The sequence below is a fragment of the Sarcophilus harrisii genome, chromosome 4 (assembly GCF_902635505.1).
Source record: "Sarcophilus harrisii chromosome 4, mSarHar1.11, whole genome shotgun sequence".
Classification (NCBI taxonomy): Eukaryota; Metazoa; Chordata; class Mammalia; order Dasyuromorphia; family Dasyuridae; genus Sarcophilus; species Sarcophilus harrisii.
Window position 1 is genome coordinate 73,433,904 of NC_045429.1, and position 23,709 is coordinate 73,457,612.

Here is a 23,709-nt window from a genome sequence, read left to right on the forward strand (position 1 = left end):
CTCATGTGTGCTTGGGGATAATAAAGATTTAAATACTTATAGATTTGTTAAAAGAGTCAAAATAAGAGAGACATGTGTGTAATGTTTTATAAATCTTAATATGTTATTGTAAGTATATGTTAGCTTTTACTTTTAATATTGTTTAACTTTGTAAATTAAGTTGTTTAATTTTTTCCTTTTGTTCAAATCTGTGAAAACACTTAAGGTAAATTTGATGTTCCCACCCATTATTATACTTGTTCTTTTTGTCCTCTTCAGGTCATTTGCCTGTTGAATGCTTCTTCCAGAAAACTCCGTTAACTGGTTTTGTTTGGCAAAGAGCTTCATTTGGTGACAGTGCTGGACTCCATACTGAATGTATGTATGATGGGAATTTGTTTCTCCTTCTGGGAAATTTATTTTAAAGAGGCAAAACATCATTGGCTAGCTATATTTCTAGGTTGCTTATAATTTTAAAAATCACTTGAAATAATATATGAGCGGGTTGAATTTTGTATGAAGAAGGCAGATGGAAGAAGCCAAGGTTGTGAGTAATTCATTATAACTCCAGCTAGGAAAAGTTGAGCAGAGCACTAAAATAATGAGGACACATGCAATAAGGGCTTTGTTGAGCACAGCACTAAAATGATGAGGACATATGCAATAAGGCTTTGGGAGGGAGATAGTATTTGAACTGAGTTTTGATGGGAGCTGGGGGGGGGGTCCAAGAATTATAAGTTAAAAGGGAGAAACATTTCAAAAATAGTTCGTAAAAAGCTATGGAGATGGGAAATTGAGCATTGTACACTTAATAAATAGAATAGACTGGCTGAAGCTTAGAGTATGTGAATGGAGTAATGGTGAGTCAGTTTAGAAAGATAGGTTGAAACCATATTGTAAAGATCTTTAAATGGTGAGTAGGAAGAGTTTGTACTTTATCCTAAAGACTGGCTGAAGATTCTTGAGTAAGAGAGTGACATGATCAGACACATCTTTTAGTTACATATGTTCTTATTTAAAACAAAATAGTAATACTATTCTTTATTAGTGAAAACTGTAGGAAATGACTCACTAACATATATACCAGCTATCTAGCTTTGGTTACTTAAAATAAGAATTGAAATAAATTTAAAATCATTCTTATGTACATTGTTGCAAGTTCTTTGATATTCTTCTTTAAAGTAGACCATGAGATATTTGTCATTTAAAAGTTTTTGAAACTTTTGCTCTCAGTCCAATGAATTAGTTTATAAATGTTTCTGAATACTTTTCTATTACACTAAGTGACAACACCTTCATTGTGAGCAAAAACATCTTTCAGGATGGGCTTGTAAAATGGAGATCATAAATCACATCTAAGTTCATAAATCACATCTAAGTTTGAAAGGGACCTTAAAGACCATCTAGTCTAATCTTAATTAAGAATTACTTCTATAACATAGTTAATAGACATTTATCCAACCTTTGTTCCACTTGTGGAAAACTCATTTTCCATATACTATTATACCTGATTGAATTGGCCCCAATACTCTAGTCTAAGAATCAGGAAAGAACACACCAAAGCCAAATCCAGTTCATGACCTGGTTTTGTAACACCCGAATCATTCTTAGGTCATGGATTATATAAAAAATAGGTACCATCTGATTTTCCACCCCCTGAGATGGCCGAAAATACAAACTTCATTACAAAAATGAAGTTGTGCAAATTTCCACACTAGCCATGTTCCAGGGGAAAAAAAAGTTTCAATAATAAGAGAAAGAAAGAAATGTTTTAATCTATACCCTAAATAGTTAGTTTTCTATTTGTAAGTGAATTCTTTCTAAAAAAATTTTTCTAAAAAGTTTCTCTAAAATACTTTAATCTATACCCTGAGTCTCTATTAGTTAGTTCTTTATTTGAAAGTAGTGTTTTTTCATCATAAATCTTTTGGAATTCTGGTGGATTAAGTGGAGCTGAATAGCTTGGTGAGGACTATGTTGTTGGATCAAAGGGTATGGGAGTTAGAAAGGGAGGTGTAATCTGTAAGAAGATTGAAGAAGTGGGGTGAATTATGAAAGGCTTTGAATGCCAAAAAATAGATTTCTATACATATGATCCTGGGGGTGATAGGAAGCCATAGGAGTAAATAACCTTCATCAGAGAAGAAAAGATTTGTCTTATACAAAGTAGAAACTAACAAGTTTCCATGTAGGAAAAAAAAAAGGAAAATCATATTCCCTAAAATATATTAGTGATGAAATAAATTTAAATGAAAATCTCTCTCTGAGAATGTTATATGGGTGGGTAAATAAAAGTCAAAAATTCAAAAATTTCAAGTTTTTTTGGATAGTGAAATATTTAGCAGGGAAGTGAACTTGTAATGGGTTGAGAAAACTACAAATATTTCATAATTTAAATTTTTTGAAGTTCTTTCTAAGTAGCCAAAGAGATTTAAGTGTTTTGCTTATATAATTTCCCCCTTAATATTGAGGTCTCTATTTCCTTTAAAAACAAACAAAGAAGAATGTTTCTTAATATACTCAGGTTTGTTAGAAATCTAATTCAGCCCAAATCTAGAATTCATTTAAATCATAAACGCAAATGATTTTACCTCCCCCTTTCAAACAGAAATTTAACAACTTTGAGGTAAATTAAAAAGTCCCCAAAAAATTTCTGATGAAAATTTTTATTTGTTTTGTATTCCTGACTCATTTTACTTCACTTTTCACCAGTTCATGTAAGGAAGCCTTCTCTCTTGAATTAGTTTATATGTCACCAAAAAACATAATTCACGTTTCTTTGACTTTGACCCCAAAAGGTAGCATTGCCTGGCCTCATCCTCAACTTCATTCATTAGAATTAAGTCTAAATGAATTTTGACCATTTAAAAATATTGATGGTTCATCAAAGGATGAATATGTGCCCCTGTGGAAAATGTTTTTTAAAAAATAGTTTCCTTTGAATGACAATCTAAAAAATTAATGCTGTGATATTTTGATATTAATATATAATCTAATGAGGTGGCTCCTTTGAAGGGAACAACATTCATTGAGATTTCCAAGTTTTGAAGTGCCAATAAATGAGATGTATTACTTTAACATCATGGTTTATGTTTATTGATGGGTTAAACATGTACTAAAAAGAGGAAAATTGGAATTTGACTGGGATATGATATAATGGCTGATAAACTAAAATATGACAAGATCTTTGACAAGTATATCCATAGAGAGAGTGCTGGTCTTTGGTCTTTTGATTATTAATGCTGTGCAATATACGTAGCTGTGTGATGTACATAGGTGCATAGTGGGTAGACTTGAGTTCAAATCCTGCTTCTAATGCTTAGTAGATATGTGACAATGGGCAAGATCACACATTCTCAACTTCCTAATCTGTAAAATGGTAATAATAAGCAGCCTCTGTCTTTCAGGGTTGTTATCAGGGTCAAATGAGTTAAGGGAGGTAAAGGACAAGGCAAACCTTAATACGATATGTAAATGATGGCTATTAAGTAATAAGACAAGGAGATATTTGCCTGTGTGACTGTGGTCATGGATATAACTTTGAATGGAAAAGGGATTTCCCCATAGACCATGAGTTAGTTCCTCCAGATATTCCTGTTAGTTGAACTACCTGCTTTGTGTCACTGGCAGTTGAGAATTTCTTTCCATTGCTGGGCCCAAGAAAACAACGTGTTAAATTTTATCATCGTGATTAGAAATAAAATAAAAAAATTCAAATTTCTATTTAAAAGAACATAACAGAAGGTGCTCTTGACTCTTATATGCAATCTAATTTTGGCTCTTTGAACTTAAAATATAAAATTCTAAAGTAAAGGAAAAAGCAAAAAAAAAAAAAATCCTAGAAGCTATATCCATGAAAGTGTCATTGAATATTTAATTTAAGTCTAGTTTTTTGGGGAAAAAATCCCTACTGCCTTGTCCTCAGTTAATGATTAGTAAAGAATTTTGTATAGTCATATATTGTTATAGCTAACTCCCCCATAAAGTAGGTATCTTTGTGGGTCATAACTGTGTTGCCTGGGGAAAATCTGGAAGCTATTTCCAGTCAAGAAGGTTCTAAGAAAATTTTAATGCGTAGATTCATAATGATCAGTGATACGTTTGATCTACATCATTCAAACAATTGGTCATTGAGTGGGGCAGCCAAATTCCTGATATTTGAGAATCTTTCCTCAGTCCACTATCCTTGGTATTGAAATCAGTTAATGTGGCACTTGATTTGTGGACAACCTCCATTTTTACAGGACAGCAATTTTAACCTAGTGCTATAAGAGACATTTTAATTAGCCTGCCTGGTCTTTGCTTGGCCAGAGGCAGTTTTAAGTTTGTCTGCTAAGTCGATTATAAGGTTCTGGAAAGAACTCTTCTTTGAATTTGGTACCCAAACTGGTTTTAGGTCCTAACTGTTACTTATCACTGAGTATCTCGCTTACATTGGCAAGATACTTAACTTCTCTGTTTCCTTATCAAAGCAGAACTAATTAATAATTGGCTTCATGGAGTTGTTATGAGGAAAAGTGCTTTTAAACATGAGGTGCTCTCTCCACAAGAAGGTTCTTAACTTGGAGTCTATGAACATATACATGTGTGTATATAATATATATACATATATATATATACACATATATATGTGTGTGTGTATTTACACACACACACACACATATATAAGTATACATGCGTGGGAGTGTAATATTTTGCTTTTTTAAAATATCCCCATATGGCTGGCACTTATTAAACACTTATTGACTTGACAGTTTTCTTTGTAATTCTATGAAATTTTTTCAGTGTATTTAAAAATATTATTCTGAGAAAAAGGTCCACAGGTTTCACCAGCCTGTCAAAGGGATTCACAATATAAAATGGTAAGATTCCAAGAGTGGAATCTTGATTGATCATAAATTGGACCTGCTGGTTTCCTGGCTTCCTTATTCTGAAATTCCATGGAGTACTATAAGAACTCCTGCTGGTTTAGTCTCATTGTTTAGCACCCTTTTGGAGCTAAGGCAATTATCCCAAAGATGATCTAGGATAGAAATGGCTTCAGTTGAACTGTCATAGTATTTCCTTCATTCCCCATGAAGGCTGCTAGAAACTTCAGCCCTTCTCTGCACATATAAAGTTTTTCAAAAACTGCTTTCACTTTTTGCAGTTAGAAGTGATCAAGACGTGATTATATTTGCCGAGTCCCTTTCTTCTGTAAAGTTCAGAGCTCTTCTACCATATTTCATTTATCTTGAGCATCCCTATGAAATATATAACATTGGATGATGGCAGTTGGAGGAAGGGAAGAGAGAAAGACAGAAGTGGAATGTGGGGGTGGAGGGCAGGCAAAGCTTTTGCCTATGATATGATCATCACCCAATTTCCTTCCTGCTGTAAATGGAGACCACTGTTTTCAAGCCTCGTGTTTCATTATTCTTCACCCATCTAGCACTCATCCCAGGAATAGGGAAGTTTGGGTGCTGGTGAAGGTCAGAAAGTAAGACCATTACTGAAATTCAAGTCTCTTCAGTCCCAATTTGATGATTAATTCAGTAGACCCTATTCTTTATGGTTGCATAGCTAATTTAGTTAATAACATAAAAGAAAACTTCATTATAAAACAGTCCTAATAGTATGGAATGTACAATGGTGAGAATCCAATATACACAAAATTATACATAGTCTAAATTATGTGTAGCCCTATCCTGTAAATGAAGTTATGTATTTATAATGAAAATGTTCTTTTAATTACATGTTCTTTCAATTAAATTTGTTCTTATGGTTCTAACCAAAGAGAAATAATTTAGTTGAAAGAAATGCATTGTTTTATTATAAATGTATAGCTTCCTTCACAGGCTACTCCAGCATGCATTTTTAGACCCAAGAGTGATCTCATATATATTCCATGCTATTGGGAATACTCATAATAAAGTTTTCTTTGATACTTCAGCAACTTAATCTAGGATGTTATGCAAGGGAGATCTTCCTTATGCTGAATTCCTTTCCATAGGTAAAACTGTCATAATGAGGGTGTGGTGAAAAACTCCAGAAAATAACAAATATGTACCAACTGAGTGAATCTTCAATGATAAGTCTGACATGATGAGTCAAGGTTTAGGCTAAGAAAGTAGAAAAGGAAATTGATTTTATTTACTTTCTTAGAAATTTTGAGAGACGAGAAATTTGCATGTTCAAACTCACAATGAACTAGTGTAAAAATCAATTGTACTTCATTCATTCAACAAATATTTATTACATATTTACCATATGCAAAGCACAAAAGCAAAATGAAACCCAGGCCCTTCCTTCAAGGAGCTTACTTCCCACTCACTACAGGGAAGTAACTATAGTATAATTTAAGGAAGAAGAGAGAATTAAAAACTCTCAGGGTCAGGAAAGGTTTCTTGATCAACCTGAGTTGAGCCTTGCAAAAAGCTGTTTATAGAAATATAACTTTGTGAGTAAAAATAGAATTCTATACAGTAACATTTGGGACTTTGTTTCATTGATTGTCATCTCTATATAATTTCTTTGAAAATAGTACTTGCTGTATTGTGAGTAATTTGTCAAATTAGATGGGACCAAACATTTCTGGATAAATCTAGCCTTACACACTCACTAGTTATGATACTGGGGCAAATCATTCAACTTTAATGTGTCTTTTCTCATCAGCAAAAGAATGTATAGTAAAAGCACCTACCTTCAAGGTTATTGTGAGGATCAAGTGGGATACAAATGATTTTGTAAACTTTAAAGTGCTCTATAAATTCTAGATATGTTCATTTTAACTTTATGTAAAGAAAAGGTAGCATTTGCTAGAATCTAATTACACAATTTTAGGACCCTGTTGAGGGAAAGGAATTTACATACTCATCTTTCAAGCTTATCTCCAAGGTCTTTTCAGTGTCTGTCTTTTCTTAATGACACTAAGCAGTTTTGTACTTACCTGTTTTCCTCATTCTGCTTTACCATGTTTGAGGAATGATTTCTTGTTTGGCCCTAAGATCTGTTTCATGTTGGCACACACATTGGAGCTTTTCTCCTTTATGTCTCTTAATCTGAAGTTGTTAAAGATGAGTTAACATCTACAAAAAAATGAAGCCCATTAAATCCCTCCCCTCAATTATGCTTTTCAAGTATTTTAAAGCCCTGCATTTGCTCCATTCATAAAGGAACCCTATAATAAATGAAGATTAACCAGTGATTAACCAGTGCTGTTGTGCCAGCTTAATTATTTAGAAACTGATTATCCAATTTGTGGCTTAGTTTGGCCTCTTGTTTTCCTTTTTCTTCCCTCCAGTTTTTGTCTAATTTATAACTATTGATCATTCCCCTTCCCCCCCTGCAGGGTTAGACTAGAAAAAGGAAGAGGAGTGAAATACACACCAAATCTACTCCCCTGCCCCTTCCTGAATTCTGATGAAAACCTTGATGGGAAAGAAGTTTAAAATAGTTGAGTTAAATGAAGGATTTTTTTTTTGCATTATCTTGGCAATTACTTTATTCCTTGTCAATTGTGGTCATACATGTTTTATACATGTGCATTTATAATCCCAAATTGGTGGAGCTGAAAAAGAAAATTCCTTCAGACTATTTTAAAAAACCCACAAAACAAAAACCTATTTTTGACAGATGCTATAAAATATTTTTAACATATTCCTGATACTTTTTAAATGGGAGTTCCCTCCCACATTCTTCTACCCTGACTCTATAATTGTATCAATGGAGCCAGTGTGTTGCATTGTCTGTTAAACAAATATTTAGTCATTATCTGATAAACAAACTATTTGGAGGATAGAAGTTTCTATGTCCCATATTTGACTAAAAAATAACCTTTCAAAAGAATTCCTGTATTAACATAATAAATCACAATGTTTTCTCATTAATTTTCTTAATTATTACAAAATTGAAAGTGATGATTTGGAAATATAGGCTATTTTAATACATTTAGCTTTTATTAAGGGCTTTGTGTTCAATACTGGGAGAGATGAAAACTCAGATTGTCTTTAACATCACAGAGTGTATAGTTTGCTGAGGGGATAGCATATTAACACAAGTTTGTAAAGTGCCCTGGGCCAGCCAAATTTACTCCTTTCATTCCTCAGTGAATTCTGATCTTTCTTTCTCTATCATGATCTAGTGTGTGCTCCTTTTCTCTCCTGATTTTCCCTTTCAATTTCTTTTTTATGTATTGTCTTCCCTCAATTAGGTTGTAAGCCCTGGAAAGTCAAAACTATTTTCCTTTTGCTTATATGTATATTCTTAGCACTAAGTAAAATTCATGGAACATAGCAAATGCTTTAAAATGCTTGACAACTAATTGTAATATACAGCCTAAGCATCAATTTAGATAATGGATCCTGTGAAGTAGTTACATTATATGAATTTATATTGTTGTAATTGATTCTGGCCCAATGGAAATATGCAATGAAATTTTTAAGAAGTTTTTTTATATTTATTTTCATAGTATGAGAGTAAATTATAAAAAATATATATATATATATATATATCTAATTCAGGTTTATTACAAAGTAACTAATTATAGAAAGCAAAATTTTAAAAATCACTAAATATTGTATTTAAAGAGAAGCTTAAGTTGATGATATGAAAAAATTATATTACTATTTAAAATATTTTAGTAGTATAACTGTACTGTCTTCGCTTTTTAAAAATCTTCATACATATGCTGGTAAGTGCAGGGAGTTTTATCCACATCTCAGCAAATTTGCACATTCACATTCTCATACATTGAACTAGTGTAGGTGGATGATGACCTGGGGCATTATCTAAAATCAGTAATGCTTTCAAAATGTTATTGTTGTCTTTGCAATATTTTTTAACAGTTGGGTTAACTTGAAAGATAACTAGTCTTTAAAACATCTTTAGTTACCTATGCTTTCTTATTTGGGTAGTGAAGAACTGGAAATGATCAATGATTGTAGTCTCTCAGAGCATGTGGGTTTAGAGACCAATGAACAAGCATTAGTTTGAGTTTAAAATTCTTTCTTCCTTACCTCACAATAAAAATATTAGGCCAACCTTAGATACTTGAAATCCTGATTTTTTTCTTTCTTAAAAATATTAATTCTGGAGATATCCTTTTCTTTTCTTCCTTTTCTTTCTTTCTTTCTTTCTTTCTTTCTTTCTTTCTTTCTTTCTTTCTTTCTTTCTTTCTTTCTTTTTTTTTTTTTTAAAGAATTTCATCCATAAAAGTGGCCTGGCTATACTAGACTTAAAACTATATTATAAAGCATCAATCACCAAAACCATTTTGTCCTGGATCAGTGAATAATGGATCAGGTTAGGTTCACAAGACACAATAGTCAATGACTAGAGTAATCTTGTTTCATAAACCCAAAGACCCCAGATTCTGGATAAGAATTCACATTTGACAAAAATTGCTGGGAAAATTGGAAATTAATATGGCAGAAACTAGGCATTGGCCCACACCTAATACCACTCCATACCAAGATAAGGTCAAAATAGGTTCATGATTTAGATATAAAGGGTGATATTTATTATAAGCAAATTAGGAGAATGAAAGATAGTCTATCTTTCAGATCTAAGGAGAAAGAAGGAATTTATGGCCAAAGAAGAACTAGATAACTTTGATTATATTAAATTAAAAAAAGGTTTTGTGTAAATAAAATCAATTAGATTAGAAGGGAAGAAAAAAATTCTACATCCAGTGTTTCTGATAAAGGCAATAAAATTGCATACCCTTTGATCTACCAGTGTCTTTACTGAGTCTGCATAAAAAAGGGAAAAGGACGACCCACATTTGCAAAAGTGTTTATATAACCCTTATTGTAGTATCAAGGAACTGGAAATTGAGTGGATACCTAACAGTTGGGGAATGGCTGAATAAGTTATGGTATATGAACATAATGGAATATTATTTTTCTGTAAGAAATGAAGAGTAGGCTGATTTCAGAAAAGCCTGGAAAGATATACATGAACCAATACTGAGAGAAGTGAGTTAGAATCAAGAGAATATTGTACACAGCAACAACAAGATTATGTGATGATCAACTGTGATGGATTTGGCTCTTTTCAACAATGGGGTGATTCAAGGAATTTCCAGTAGACATGATGAAAAGAGCTATCTGCATCCAGAGAACTATGGAGACTGGATCAAAGAATAATATTTTCACCTTTTTTTGTTGTTTGTTTACTTTTTTTCCTTTTTTCCCTTTTGGTCTGCTTTTTCTTGTACAGCATGAAAAATATGGTAATATGTTTAGAAAAATTGCACGTTTAGCCTAAAAAGAAGTATTTCATCCGTATTATTTCATTTGTGTTAAAAATATGTTCAGCACAATATCCACCTTCTTTGATTAGTTATTTCAAGACATAAGATAGCTCCTGTGTCCTCATCTGCACCGACTGCCACTCTAACGATTTTAACTTTATGCAATTAAATTCAATTTTTAAAAGTGATCAAACCAAACAGTGCTTATAATGGAAGTTTTTTCACCATATACTTCATTTCTGTTTTCTTTCTTTGCCTTAAATAAACTCAAACTTTTTATCTGAATGGTTGCTTTCTGTTAAGATAAATTGGATTTTTTTATTACAATCATCAATTCATATAGCTAAAATGTGTTCTTATTTCTTTCATTAAAAAATATTCCTTATAGTAGTTTGCAAACCACAAAAAGCTGGCATAATTCTGTCCTGTGTATTTTATAATATTCTGCATCCTAGATTCTTGCATTCTAATATCTTTTCCTATTTTAGAATTACCATGATCTCTTATTTATGCTGTTCAATTATATCAAATTTTTCTCCTAATATAATACAAGCCTTTATTTTTTAATTTTTTTAATAATGGCAGTGTTTCCATCTGAAGTGTGTTCTTCCTTTTGTCCATTTTATTGAGGGCTGTTTAAAAAAATAGTTCACATGACTTTGCAATGTATCATATCCAAACACAATGATAAGTGAATACAAAATTAAAGTATAGTGGTACATTGAATCCCTTGAATGAGCTCTTTTGCATTACATTAATTGAACTTGGGTCATTAATTAAGACTTGATATTATTTTATAATCATTGAGTTTAGCATTATTCATACTCTTATTAATTGTAACATACTTGTAAATGCTTTAGAGTTTTCAAAAGTGTTTCATGTGAGGTCTAAGAAGAAAGGTTATTACCAATGTTGAAGGTTTAGGAAGAGAAGATGCATTTCAGGGTTCTATCTTTAGCCATCTTCTTTACTCTCTTTACAAGTTTTCCTATAGTTGGAAAGACAATAGAATTTATAGTTTGAAGGGATTGTGGAGTTCATCTTGCTCACTCCCTCATTTTACAGGTAAAGAAAATGAAGGCTAGAGAGACTGAATGACTTGCCTGAAATAACATAGCAAATAAATGGCTGGTCCAAGATTTGAGTCCAGGTGTACAAAGTCAAGAAGACCTGAATTCAAATTCAGCCTCAAACACAAGCTATTTGATATTGAGCAAGTCACTTAACTTATGTTTGCTTTAATCCAAATGATTGAAATGCTTAAATATTGGAGAAGAAAATGGCAAATCACTTAAAGAAAATCCCATGGATAGTACAATCTATATAGAAAGGAAGAGTTGAACACAATTGCATGGTAATAAGCACTGATTCCAAAACCAGTGCTCTTTTCATTGTACCATATTGCCTTTTTCTGGTAGCTTCAAATGTTATTTCTCTATAGAAAATTCCAGTCCTATCCCTCTATCCCTGAATAATACTGTATTCCAGATTGATCCTTCCAACTGCCATCAAGACATCTCTAAACTGGATGTTCCACAGGAATCTCAGATTTCACACGTCCAGAGGAAAGCTAACCCACCTCCATTTTCTGACAATACTTTCTGACGTATGATCCTTATATTAACAATTTTGGTGTTGTCATTGACAATCTCATATGACATAACTACTCAGTAATTTAAGAAGCATTTATTAGACACCCACTGTGTGCCTAGCATGCTACGAAGCACTGAGATTTCCTATACATGAATACCTGGTGACTCAGCTCCCTTGTTTTTCTTTAAAAAAAAAAATAAGCTTCTCTAATAAATCTCCAGATCTAAAACTCTATGATTCTGTGATTCTTAATGAATTTAGAGAACCAGATAAACAAGTTGAACTTGTTATATCAGGAGTACAAGGGTGTGACCGTAAGTTTTGGCTTTTTCTGCCTTCCTTATTAGATTTGCTTCAATCTGGCAAAAAGAAACTAATGAATTTGATCAAAAGTAAAAGATTTGTGATTCACAGGAATCTATTCACAGTTTTGTTGTTTGGTTTTTATTAAATGTCCACTTACTGTCTTCATTAAAAATCTGTTGTCTTGGGCCCTTTAAGTGACTGCCTGGTCTTCTTCGTGGAGCTGATTTTGGAGGTAGGGAGCCCTGAGTCCAAAAATAACATGTGATACTTATTTTCCATATCATCTGAAGCTAGTTACTATTCTTCTTAGTACCTTAAGCAACTGGAAAACTACAAAATTCAGAAAAAAATGTTTTTCTACATTGGTAGAGAGGATTTTCTTCACTGGGCACTCCCTACAGTGATGACAAAATGATAAATCAAGGACTCAAAGTAGTACTGTTGAAGAATTTTTCTTTAAGAACAATCTTTTTTTTTTAATTTGAAGCAACAGTGTTTCATAAAAAATTTTCCCCCTAAAAAGGGACTCTAGTTAATACATAGGCAAAAGGCAAATTGGAGATAAAGCAAGATTTTAGTTTTCCCTTATAGTTTGGGGGTGGGGAGGGGATAAAGGAGAAATATTTTAATAATGATTATATTACATGCATATAAATGTAGCTCATATAGATCCATTTAAATGTGTGTGTACATATATGAAATTCTTTATATAACACCTTAAAGTATGCAAAGCTCTTCTACCTATTATTTCTTATTTTTAGCATTTCAATATTATATTTACATGTTATATATAATACTATACATTTGTATGTACATATGTATAATATGAGAAAAAGCACTTTGCAAACTCCAAAGGACTATAAAAATGCTATCTAGTATTAAAAAAATCTGTGATTTCATTATTACTGGTACTCCCTTCATTGACAAAAGATCACAAACTGTGGATATGACAGATTCGCCTTTCCTAGATCGTTTTATGAATTGCTTTGGCAAAACAAGCAAAATACCAACTCTTTACCAGCTGTTGGCCAGCTCTCAAGTAAATGAACCTCTCTGAACATATACTGATGCTTAGGTAACACCACAGTCAAACCTAAGCTTAATCTTCACACCTGCTAAAGCTGGCATTCTGTGGGCATTATGATTGTTTAGAACCTAAGATCAACTTCATAGCATGATGAGACATCAGGACAGAAAAAAGGGCAAAGAGAATATTTTATGAGGGGTAACATGGCATAATGGCTTTTGGTATTGGACCCAAAGTCAAGAACACCTAGCCTCAGCTGTTGCCTGTGTCTCATAGTTAGCTGTGTGATCCTTGCCAGTTATTTAACCTTTCTAAGAAATGCTCCAAGACTCTTAAATTACAGAATAATAGTTAATCCCCATGATAATAAAAAGGTCTCCTCAGGATGAAATAATTAATTCAAATACCCCCTCTCCTGCCAGAAAGGACACAAAATACATCAGTATGCTTACTTTATATAATAAAGAATTAGAATATATGCAAATACATTTTAAAATGGCTTACCCCAGCATCATTCAAATCACCTAAGTTAACTTCTTTAATTTATAAAATGTCTTCTAATATAAAAATATTAGTAAAAATGGAGCTTCACTGAAGTTTTTGAGTTTAATTTGGCTTTCTTTTTCTAATGAAATAATATTAAAAGTCATATGGATCTGAGACCTGCCGAATCAAGGTCCAAATTTTGCAACTAATTATTCAGTTTTCATAAGATGTGAGAAAATTCATATCACAATATTTTATCATGTCCTACTTAGATCTGATCCTCTTAAGATTTTTTAACTGGGGTCTGTTAACTTGTCTTTTTTAATCAGTATTTTGATAGCTTTATTTCAATATAATTAGTCTCCTATGTAATCTTGTATATTTTTCTTTTACTCATTTAGAACATTATTCTGCCAAAGAGTTGCCTGAATTGCATGTTTAAACTGTATTGGATTACTTATTGTTTTGGAAAGGGAGAAAAATTTGAATCAAAAAGTCTTATAAAAATGAATATTGAAAATTATATGTATTTGGAAAAATCAAAAACAATTGAGAAAAAGAAAAAAAAGTGAGGAAAAAAGTATGCTTAAAAAAAAAAAAAACAAGGTGTCTGACACCAAATGTTGTTAAAAGAGGAGGAAGGAAAAAATATAAGAATTTTAGTTCTTAGGTACTTTATGGACTTTATGTAATAGAATTTTTGCTAAAGGCAATAAGACTCTTAAATTTGAGCATTGACAGTTCCCACTATTGTATCTAGGAGAAAAGACAAACTTTTTGGGAATTTCAAAGCCTTTTACAATCTTGCTCTAGCTACCTTTCCAAACTCGCTGAACATTACTCCCCTTTACATGTTCTCTTTTCTAGCCAAACTGTCCTGTTTGTCATTCCCTATAGGTAACATCTCATCTCCTCCCTCTCTTCTGTTAAAGGTGTGGCTCCATGCCTAAGACACACTCCTTCCTCACCTCTACCTCACAGGTTCCATGTTGTTGGTATTTAGTTTAATGAGTTATGTCTGACTTTTCATAACCCATTTGGGATTTTCTTGGCAAAGATACTTGTTTGCTGTTGCCTTCTCCAATTCATTTTACCATGAGGAAACTGAGGTAAACAAGAATAAGTGATTAGCCCAAGGTCACACAACTAGTAAGGGTCTGAGACTGCATTTGAACCCAGAGAAATAAGTTTTTCTGAGTCCATATCTGGCATACTATCTATTGTACCACACTCTCACTTTATTCAAATCTTCAGCCTATTCTGATTTTTTTTTCAAGTACTTCCTACATGGTGATCCTGGGAAGGAACTTTTCTACTGACTTTCCAAACTTTTCTGCAACCACCTAGTAGCCTAAGTCCTGTGGCTCCCTCCTCTGATTAGTGAGTTCCTTCCCAGGATCACCATGTAAGGAAGGAAGTACTTGAACTATCCGTGCTTATTTCTCTCCCCATTCTGTTCTTGACTCTGTACCTTTTCCTACAATCTCTCAAATCCTCTAGCTCCCTTTTATGTAATATCTTGTGATATCTCCCTTGTGTGATATTAGAATTATTGTTAATATTAATATGATTTTATATATATATCTGTGTATATATATATACATATATATATATATACACCCATACATACATACGTATATATAAAAGCTCCTTAAATATAGTGTTTTTTGTTTTATTTTGTTTTGTTTTTTGCTGAGGCAATTGGGGTTAAGTTACTTGCCCAGGGTCACACAGCTAGGAAGTGTTAAGTGTCTGAGGCCAAATTTGAATTCAGGTGCTCCTGAGTTCAGGACTGGTGCTCAAGGATAGGTTTTTTTTTTCCTTTTATTTTTATTCCCAGGCTTATCGTGCCTGGAATGAAATAATTTCTTTTTGAATGAGGGAATGAATAATAATACTTAAATATTTCAAAAGCTCGAATTTCCCTTTGCTCATTTAAATCACTTTGTCACTGCCATACTCCATAAGCTCCTTATTAACTCCAGGATCAAATATTCCACACTCTGTTTGGCATTTAAAGTCCTTCATAACCCAGTTCCCCCTCCTACCTTTCCAGACTTTTTATAAGTTATTTTCTGACACACACTTCTCTGATCCAGTGATACTGACCTCCTGACTATTTCATGAATAAGTTACTCCATCTATTTATTGACTCTTGGCATTTTTCTTTGGCTGTCCTCCATCATGAAATAATCTATCTTCTCAACTCTCTGTTGACTTCTCTAGTTTACTTTAAATCCCATCTTTTTTACAGGAAGCCCTTTTCAATCCCTCTTAATTTTAATGCCTTCTCTCTGTTAATTATTTCCTATTTATCTTCTATATAACTTGCCTTGTATATATTTGTTTGGCAAATTGTCTCCTAATGGAGATTAAAAGCTCCTCGAGGGCAGGGATTGGATTTTGCCTTTTTTTTTTTTTTTTTGATAAAACCAGCATTTAGCACTGCACCATATCTGGCATATAGTAAGAGCTTAATAAACATTTCTTGATTTCTGATTGATTCACTGATTGATAACTACTTTCCCATTTTAGTAGTCTTCAAGAATTACTTTGGCCAAGCAGATTTATAAGTTTCTGGTATAGATTCTCTACTTTTAGCTAAATGTATCTTTGGACAGGAGGCATGTAGTTCAACACTTAGATCCTTGAAATCCTTCAAACTTAGTAGGACTTACCAGAACTTGTATTTTGTTCCTGCCATGGAACAAAGTAGAACTCAGCATCACTTCTATACCTTGATGATGTGTTACAGTAGGATATTTTTCTAGTAGATTGAATGTAATACTCGAAGACAGGAAATCCTGAGTTTGACTCTTGCACACTCCCTAGCTGTGTGACTATGAGCAAGTCATTTCAATTTTCTGTTCCTCAGTTTCCTTTTATGTAAAGTGAACATAATTATAGCACCTATTTTATAGGATTGTTTTAAGGATCAAATAAGGTAATCTTTGCAAAATGCTTTGAAAACCTAAAGTGCTATCATTATTATTATTCCACATCACTTTTATTTTCTACATAAATGGAGGAAAAAACTGTTCAAGGATCCACATGGTACTCTATTCAAGGAAAAAAAGGAAGGAGCTTTCCATGTAGGAGATATTATGATAGACTAGAGTCAAACTTTTCCCCCTTTTTTCCTTCCATAACTCTAACAAGATTGTTTAGTACTGAATTTTATACATGGGATGGGTTAAAATGAGAACTTCTGGCTAGTGTGAAAAGAATCTTAGGGATATGAGAACAGACTGAAGGAAAGAATTAGAACTACTATAGTAGGTGAGTTCATGACTTCCTCTTAGTCTGATATCAGCAGGTCAATCTCACTTGTATCGTGACCACCATGGACAGTTGACAATTTTGTGTTCTTCCTTACCATGTACTATGTACTGGGTATTATCCAGAGCAGGAATGGTATGGGTATGATAGGCGAATAGAAGATAATCTGAAAGCCAGTTTAGAAGGAATTAAAGATTAGGGCCAAATTATGCTGGAGACAGAAGTCTAAAAAAATTCTGTCCCCAGGGCAAGTTTTCCACTGAATTTCCATCTTTTCTTGCTTTCCCTGTGTTTATGCTTAATTTGGCTACTTACCCATTATATTTTCTGGGATGGGCACTTGTGAGAACAAAGAAGGGAGATCAGTCACCTTCCCTTGATAGTGAAGTACTGCTTTAATGACTACAGAGCTGGAGATAGTCTTCACTTTTTTTGAGGGACAAAGAGAGTTTTTCTGGATCCCATTTCTCTGGACTCTCCTTTATACTTTGTTCAGAAATTATAGTTCTGGCTTATCTATTTCACCCTCTGCTAAGAGCAACTTGGGACTTCAGATTGAGAAATGGAAGAAGTGAGGCTGAGAAGTAAACAAATTAAAAGATGAAATATTCATTTTAAAAGGGGGGAGGATCTCAGATTGTTTGATTTATGTGACTAAACAACTTCTCTCATTTTTTCTACTGAACTGGCTGGCTGATTCAGTGCCATATTATCAACTTAGTCTTTATGTTGGCATGTCCCACCTCCCCATTTTTTTCTCTTCTCTTTATCACTTTCTCCATCTCTTTCTCTCTAAGACCTAATTTATTTCTCTGCTTCTCTAACCCTAAGACTAGCTTTCCAACCAAGACCAGGATTCTTTCTACTGTTACCTAGCCAAAATTTCATATTTTGGGGGAAGGGGGAGGGAAAGCATGTTGAAAACAAACAAGAAGCTGGTTTCTTTATTCTTTATCATATGAGTATTTTGTGTGAAACAGAACCACCTCAAAAAATGCAGCAAGCAGAATTGAAGCCCAATCCAAATAACCAATAGTTAAGAGGAAGAAATCTGTTGCTGGCTAGAACCTCCACCCAGGTCTTCCCCTTGTATTTATATTTCCTCCTATCTTTACTGTGTATTTGTTTTTGCTTATATCTTACCTGGGAACCTTTTACCTACAGCTACACCTTCAGTATAATGATGGTCATAGAATTGAAACTCTCAAGTCAATCATAAAATGATGGTTATGAAACTCTCAAGTCAATCATGACCTATTAGGATGTCAGTGAGGTTTCCTAATATGATTGTGTGTGTTTTGTGGAGGCTATGAAAAATGATCTGTTATCTAGTGCCTTTATAAAATCTTATGGATTGTTCCCAACCATATTGCTATTTTCATGAACTGTTCACAGTGAAAGGAAGAAAGGGCACAATATGAATGCTGCAGACTTCTTCCTACTAAGTGCTTCAGAAATCAAGATTGCTTTGTTCTAAGAATCTTGAAAAAGTGCAATCCTTAAGGACAGGGAGTTGGACCTGAAGGAAGATAAGACCACCTTTTCTCTTTGGCATCTTTTGGGTTGCAGAGAGGGCTCTTTCATTGAATGAAAGGTTGAATTAGAGGAACTTTCAAGTTCAGTCCTCTATTACCTTACCACAAAGATTTATGGAAGGAAAAGGAATTTAACCAACATTTCATCTCTCGAATGCCTTCCTTTGAGTTACCCTGCCAAAGTGGAGGCAACTTGCAAATTTATGGAAAATGGATCTATGGAAATAATGTAGAATAATGTAGACTTATCTAGTCTTGTCCCCTAATTAAAGAGAGGAGATCACTTAGATAGTAATTAAATGGCATATATAGGATTTAAACCCACTTCCTCAAAATAAGAGGAGCTAGGTGGCACAGTGGATAGAGTTCTAGACTCAGACCCAGGAAAACTTATCTTCATGAGTTCAAATCCAGCCTCAGATACCTACTTACTATTACTACCTGTGTGACCCTAGGCAAGTCACTTAATCCCATTTGATTCAGTTTCCTCATCTGTAAAATCAGCTGGAGAAAGAAATGGAAAACTATCCTTGTGTCTTTGGCAAGAAAACCCCAAAATGGGATCAGGAAGAGTCAGACATGAGTGAACAGCAACAAGCCTTTTCCATGTACTGTCAATCAGGTTTTGTTTATTTATTTTGAGCCTCAGCAATCACTGAAAACAGATGACTGGTTCCCCTTTCCTAACATACCAACCTACCCCCTCCAAATCTTATGTGAAATAATTTTGCGAATACCCATTAAAGTGACTCTCTAGTGAACTAGAATTAAGGGACGTGAAGGATTGATTCGAACTGGAAAAAGCAAGTAATGTTAAGGGGATCTGATTGATCTTCTTAAAGAAGTATTGGGTTATTGTGGAAGAGTTTATAACAAAATGACATTTTAGATGAAACATGAATTTTACAAGTAATGAGAGCCAAGCACTAGTCTAAGGAGGATTTCTTTATGCTGCTGCCCTATCTGTGACATGAGTGAAAAGCACTACAATGTTACTATAAGCTTAGGCTGAATAGGAATGTCAAGGAAGATGAGAGAAGAGGGATTCTTGAGTTACAGAATTTAAAAATAGGTACTCTTAAGATCTGAAAGCAGAAGCTACATCAAAGAATTTACCGTGAGTTAAAAAACCTGTGGGTATCAGTGAAAGTGATAGAACAAAGACACAAACACTTAGCAATTGGTCAGGTTTTAAAATTTGGAGGCATATGGATTGGCAAAAGGAAAATAGCTTCTTTATAGCATTGAGAACATTCAGAAAAATAAATAAGGCTTTTAACTTCTTTTTTTTTTAATATGGTAGTTTAGTGATAAACTCTACCAGTGATGGTCCTCAGTAGATACTGGTCATAATAATTCCTTGGGGAAAATAATAATGATCTATATTTATTTTAAGGTGAATTATATTTTTACAACTTAGAAAAATTCATCAGACTCAGGCTTGAGGAAATCTGGTCATTCTCATGACTACTCTTAATAGAACTTTAGTAAGAAGTTGATAAAGGTTTATTAAGTTATTGTAAATAAAAAATGTTACCATCAGTTCAGTGGACACAATATGACAATCCGTTAGTATATTAAAAAAAAAAAAAGTAAAAGGGTTGTTCCCCATTTCTAAGCTTTTGAAATTCAAGTCAGTCAACAAGTATTTGAGTCCAATTACCTAGTCCATAGATTAAAGAATTATCAGAAAAATCTTAACCTGAAATTTGATTTGCTTTTTCCTTTTGAAGGACTGAGAAAATCTATGTGATTATTCATTGTTTGAAAAAACTAGTCATAGGATAGTAAGATTGGTGATAAAAGGGATCTTAAAGGAAGATATTAGAAAAAAGCAAGACTCAGAAAATCATCTTAATTTTTTTTTTTCTTTTTTGCTGAGGCAATTGGGGTTAAGTGATTTTTGACCAGGGTCACACAGCTAGGGAAGTGTTAAATGTCTGAGATCAGATTTGAACTCAAGTCCTACTGATTTCAGGGCTGGTGCTCTATCCACTGTGCCACCTAGCTTTCCCTAAGTCATCTTATTTTTAACATGGATTCCAAGAGTATAAAAGTAAGAAACCCCCTTTTTCTTTAAGCACATTTCCTATTCCTTTGCTTTTTTGTCTAGGCTGTCTTCACATTTAAAGAATGCAAGTAAATGGATATTTTACCTTCTTTCTTTGGAGAGAAGCCAGAAGGAAATGGCTGTCTTCGTACTGTAGTAGAAATTTTGGTTGTAGGAGGCTGCCTCTGTTGGTTAGGCAAAAATGATCATTTTTAAATTTAAAAATGATCATTTTAAAAATTTTACACACCTGTGTTTTTTTCAAGTTTATCTTCCTCTCTACTTCTGCATTTTTTTCCAAATATTATTTTGCCAAACTTTGCTTTTTTGCCTTCTCTTTCTACCTGGTCTTCTCTGAAATTCTTTCAATAGCAACAAGACATGCTTTAAGCTTTTCTGGGAAGGAGGGACACGTGTCCAAAAGAGCCAAATCTGTCATGAATTGCCCTAGCATTTGTTATGGGAGTAAATTTTGAACAACAACAATAAGGTTACTATTTAATCCACAATTTTAATGTTTATTGGTAAACTTCTTTGCCTTCTCTTCCTCCTTCCTTTCCTCCTTGTTTCCTTCCCCCTTTCCTTTCTTCTTTCTGTCTTTACCTTTCTCCTTCCCCCTTCCCTTCCTCCCTTTCTCCTTTTCTCCTTTTTTCCTCCCAATCTCCATTTCTCCTTTTCTGCTTCCTTCCAACTTCCTTTCTTCCCTCTTTCCTTTCTTCCTTTCCTCTTTTCCCTCCTCTCCTTTCCTTTATTCCTTCTCTTCCTCCTTCTTTCTTCACTCCTTTTTTTCTCTTTCCCTTCCTTCCAACCTTCTTTGCCTCCCTCCCTTCTTTTTTTACTTGCCTTCCTTCTTCCTTCCTTTCTTCCTTCCTTTATTCCCTTGATCTTTTCTTTTCCCCAACTTCTCTCCTTCCCTTCCTTCCTTTCTTCCTCCATTCTTTTCTCCTTCCCTTGCTTCCTTCCTTCTTTTCTGGCCCTTCCTCCCTTCTTCCTTTTCTTCCTCATTCCTTTCTTCCCTTCCTCTTTCAGTTTTCCCTCCACTCTCCCTCTCTCGTTTCCTTCCTTTCTTCTCTCCTCTGCTTCCTGTCTCTTTCCTCTCCCTCCTTTTTCTGCTTTCTTCCTTCTTTCCTTTTTTCTTCCCTCCCTCCTTCCTTTCTTTTTTCCTTCCCTCCTTCCTACATTTACTTCATCCCTTTTTCTTTCCCTTCCTTCCTTCCCTCCCTTCCTTACTGAGGCTTTCAGACGCGCTGTGACTGTTACTTCGATTTTTCCATAGTTTTTTGATAATTGGAATTTTTGTACTGTATTTAAAGTTATAATTAACAAGAAAAAATCCTAAATATTTTGGCTTTGGGCAAGTAAATGATACATAATTTTAAAAAAATGTTTTATCTAACTTGCTGTGGTTTGGGAATATCTCCTGTTAGCTTCAGGCTAATCACTTTGTCATTATTTAGCTGTGTGAATGTTCTGCTTTTATTACAGCTAATCTTAATTTTCATTTTTATTCAATTCATCAGAAGTCATATAGTTCCAGCAAGCAGACAACATATTTTTGAATGTTCCATAATAAATTATATACATATATGTATACATATTATATATGTGCAAATATATATCTTTTTTATTATTTTAACAAGAAGATACAAGACATAATTGTTGCTCTGTTACTGTAGTGTATGATTTAACCTGGAACCCATGAACTTAAAAAAAAGTTTTTAAAAGTATATTACATATAATTGGTGGTCTTTTATAATCATAAGCATGTTATTTTATGTATTTTAAAACAATTATGAAAAGGGATCTATCCATAGTTTTATCAGAATGCCAAAGGGGACTGTGATAAACACACACAAAAAAGGTTCAGAAATATGATACACAGACTCAAAAAGGTTCAGATACCTTGGTCTTATACAAATTTATTGAGCTTATTGAAGAGTTAGGACTCTTTCCTCTATTTACTATTTATTTTGCTACTTGACTACAAACATCTTTGCTTTTCTTTTGGCAAACTTAATTTTCTTCTATAAGTTGATGGATGTGTATTCTCCCGAGTTTGTATCCTTCCTCTTCAATTCAGGTTACAAGCTATGTATAATACCTCATTTTGTGTGACTCTTGTGAATCTAGTACAAGATATACTCACTGTTCTGAGTACCTCATTCTTGATCTCTTCATATTGAGTGGATTCAAGTAAAGTTCAAAAGGATTAGTTTGATACCCCATGCTCTTCTCATTTGACCAATTCATCTTCCCAGTCATATACTCTAATGGCATCCTTTTAGGCCCCTTGTGTCCAATTCTTATTGGTCTTAATATGATAGTTTGAAAGGATTGTAGAACTCCAAACCTCTCATTTTACAGTTAAGCAAGCTAAGGCCCCAAGAGGTTTTTGTTGATTTATTGAAGATCACTAAGTAATAAGTGGTGGAGATAAAATTTGAACCTGCGTCTTCTGACCCTAAATCCATTGCTAGTCCTATTTCTCACCCTATTCCTTTCCAGAGCCCTTTGGATAACTCTGTCTTATTTCTTTGAAGATGACAACATTGTTAATTGACTATTTTGTCATAATGACAGTATAATTTTGCTTGTTCTTTACATTTATTACTCAAGTTGATTCTCACAACTAAATAGTGGCTTTAGAGAGATATACAGTACAAAGATTGTTGCTTTTATTTATTTATTTTTGGTTTACACCTAGGATTTCAACTGTGTAGGGAATTATTGAATGAGGACATAGGGAATTATTGAATGAGGACATTTACTCAGCAAGTATGAATCAGCAACTGTTCTACAATTTATAATTTTAGAGCATTTTCTGGATCACTGAGCGGTTAAGTAATTTGCCCAGGGTCACCTAGGCAGTGCATTTTAGAGGCAGTACTTGAACACAGGGTTTCTTGGAAAGCTAGGTACCTGGGTGATGCCGTGGACAAAGAACTGGGCCTGGAGTCAGGAAGTAAGTCCAATCTTATTTACTATCTGTATGACCCCAGGCAAGTCCCTTAATTTTGCCTACCTCACTTTTCTCATTTGTGAAAATAAAGATAATAAAAATAGCTTCTTCCCAGGGTTGTTGTAGGCCTCAAATGAGCTAATATTTATAAATCACTTAGCATTGTGCCTGATACATAGTATATACTATACAGTATTATTACTGTATTAGTAGATGCTTAATAAATACCCTTTTACTTCCCTTTGCTTCCTTTCCCTTCTT

General features: G+C 33.6%; 1 protein-coding gene across 3 annotated transcripts in view; it reads left to right on the forward strand.

Annotated features, from left to right (window-relative positions):
* The window catches only part of C4H1orf21 (chromosome 4 C1orf21 homolog), a 275,304-nt gene that overhangs the window by 55,943 nt on the left and 195,652 nt on the right, over window positions 1–23,709 (forward strand). For all 3 annotated transcript variants that reach the window (XM_003767498.4, XM_031937024.1, XM_031937025.1), the window contains one exon: window positions 259–357. The gene's annotated coding sequence lies outside the window, so the exon portion shown is untranslated. The remainder of the gene's footprint in view (window positions 1–258; window positions 358–23,709) is intronic.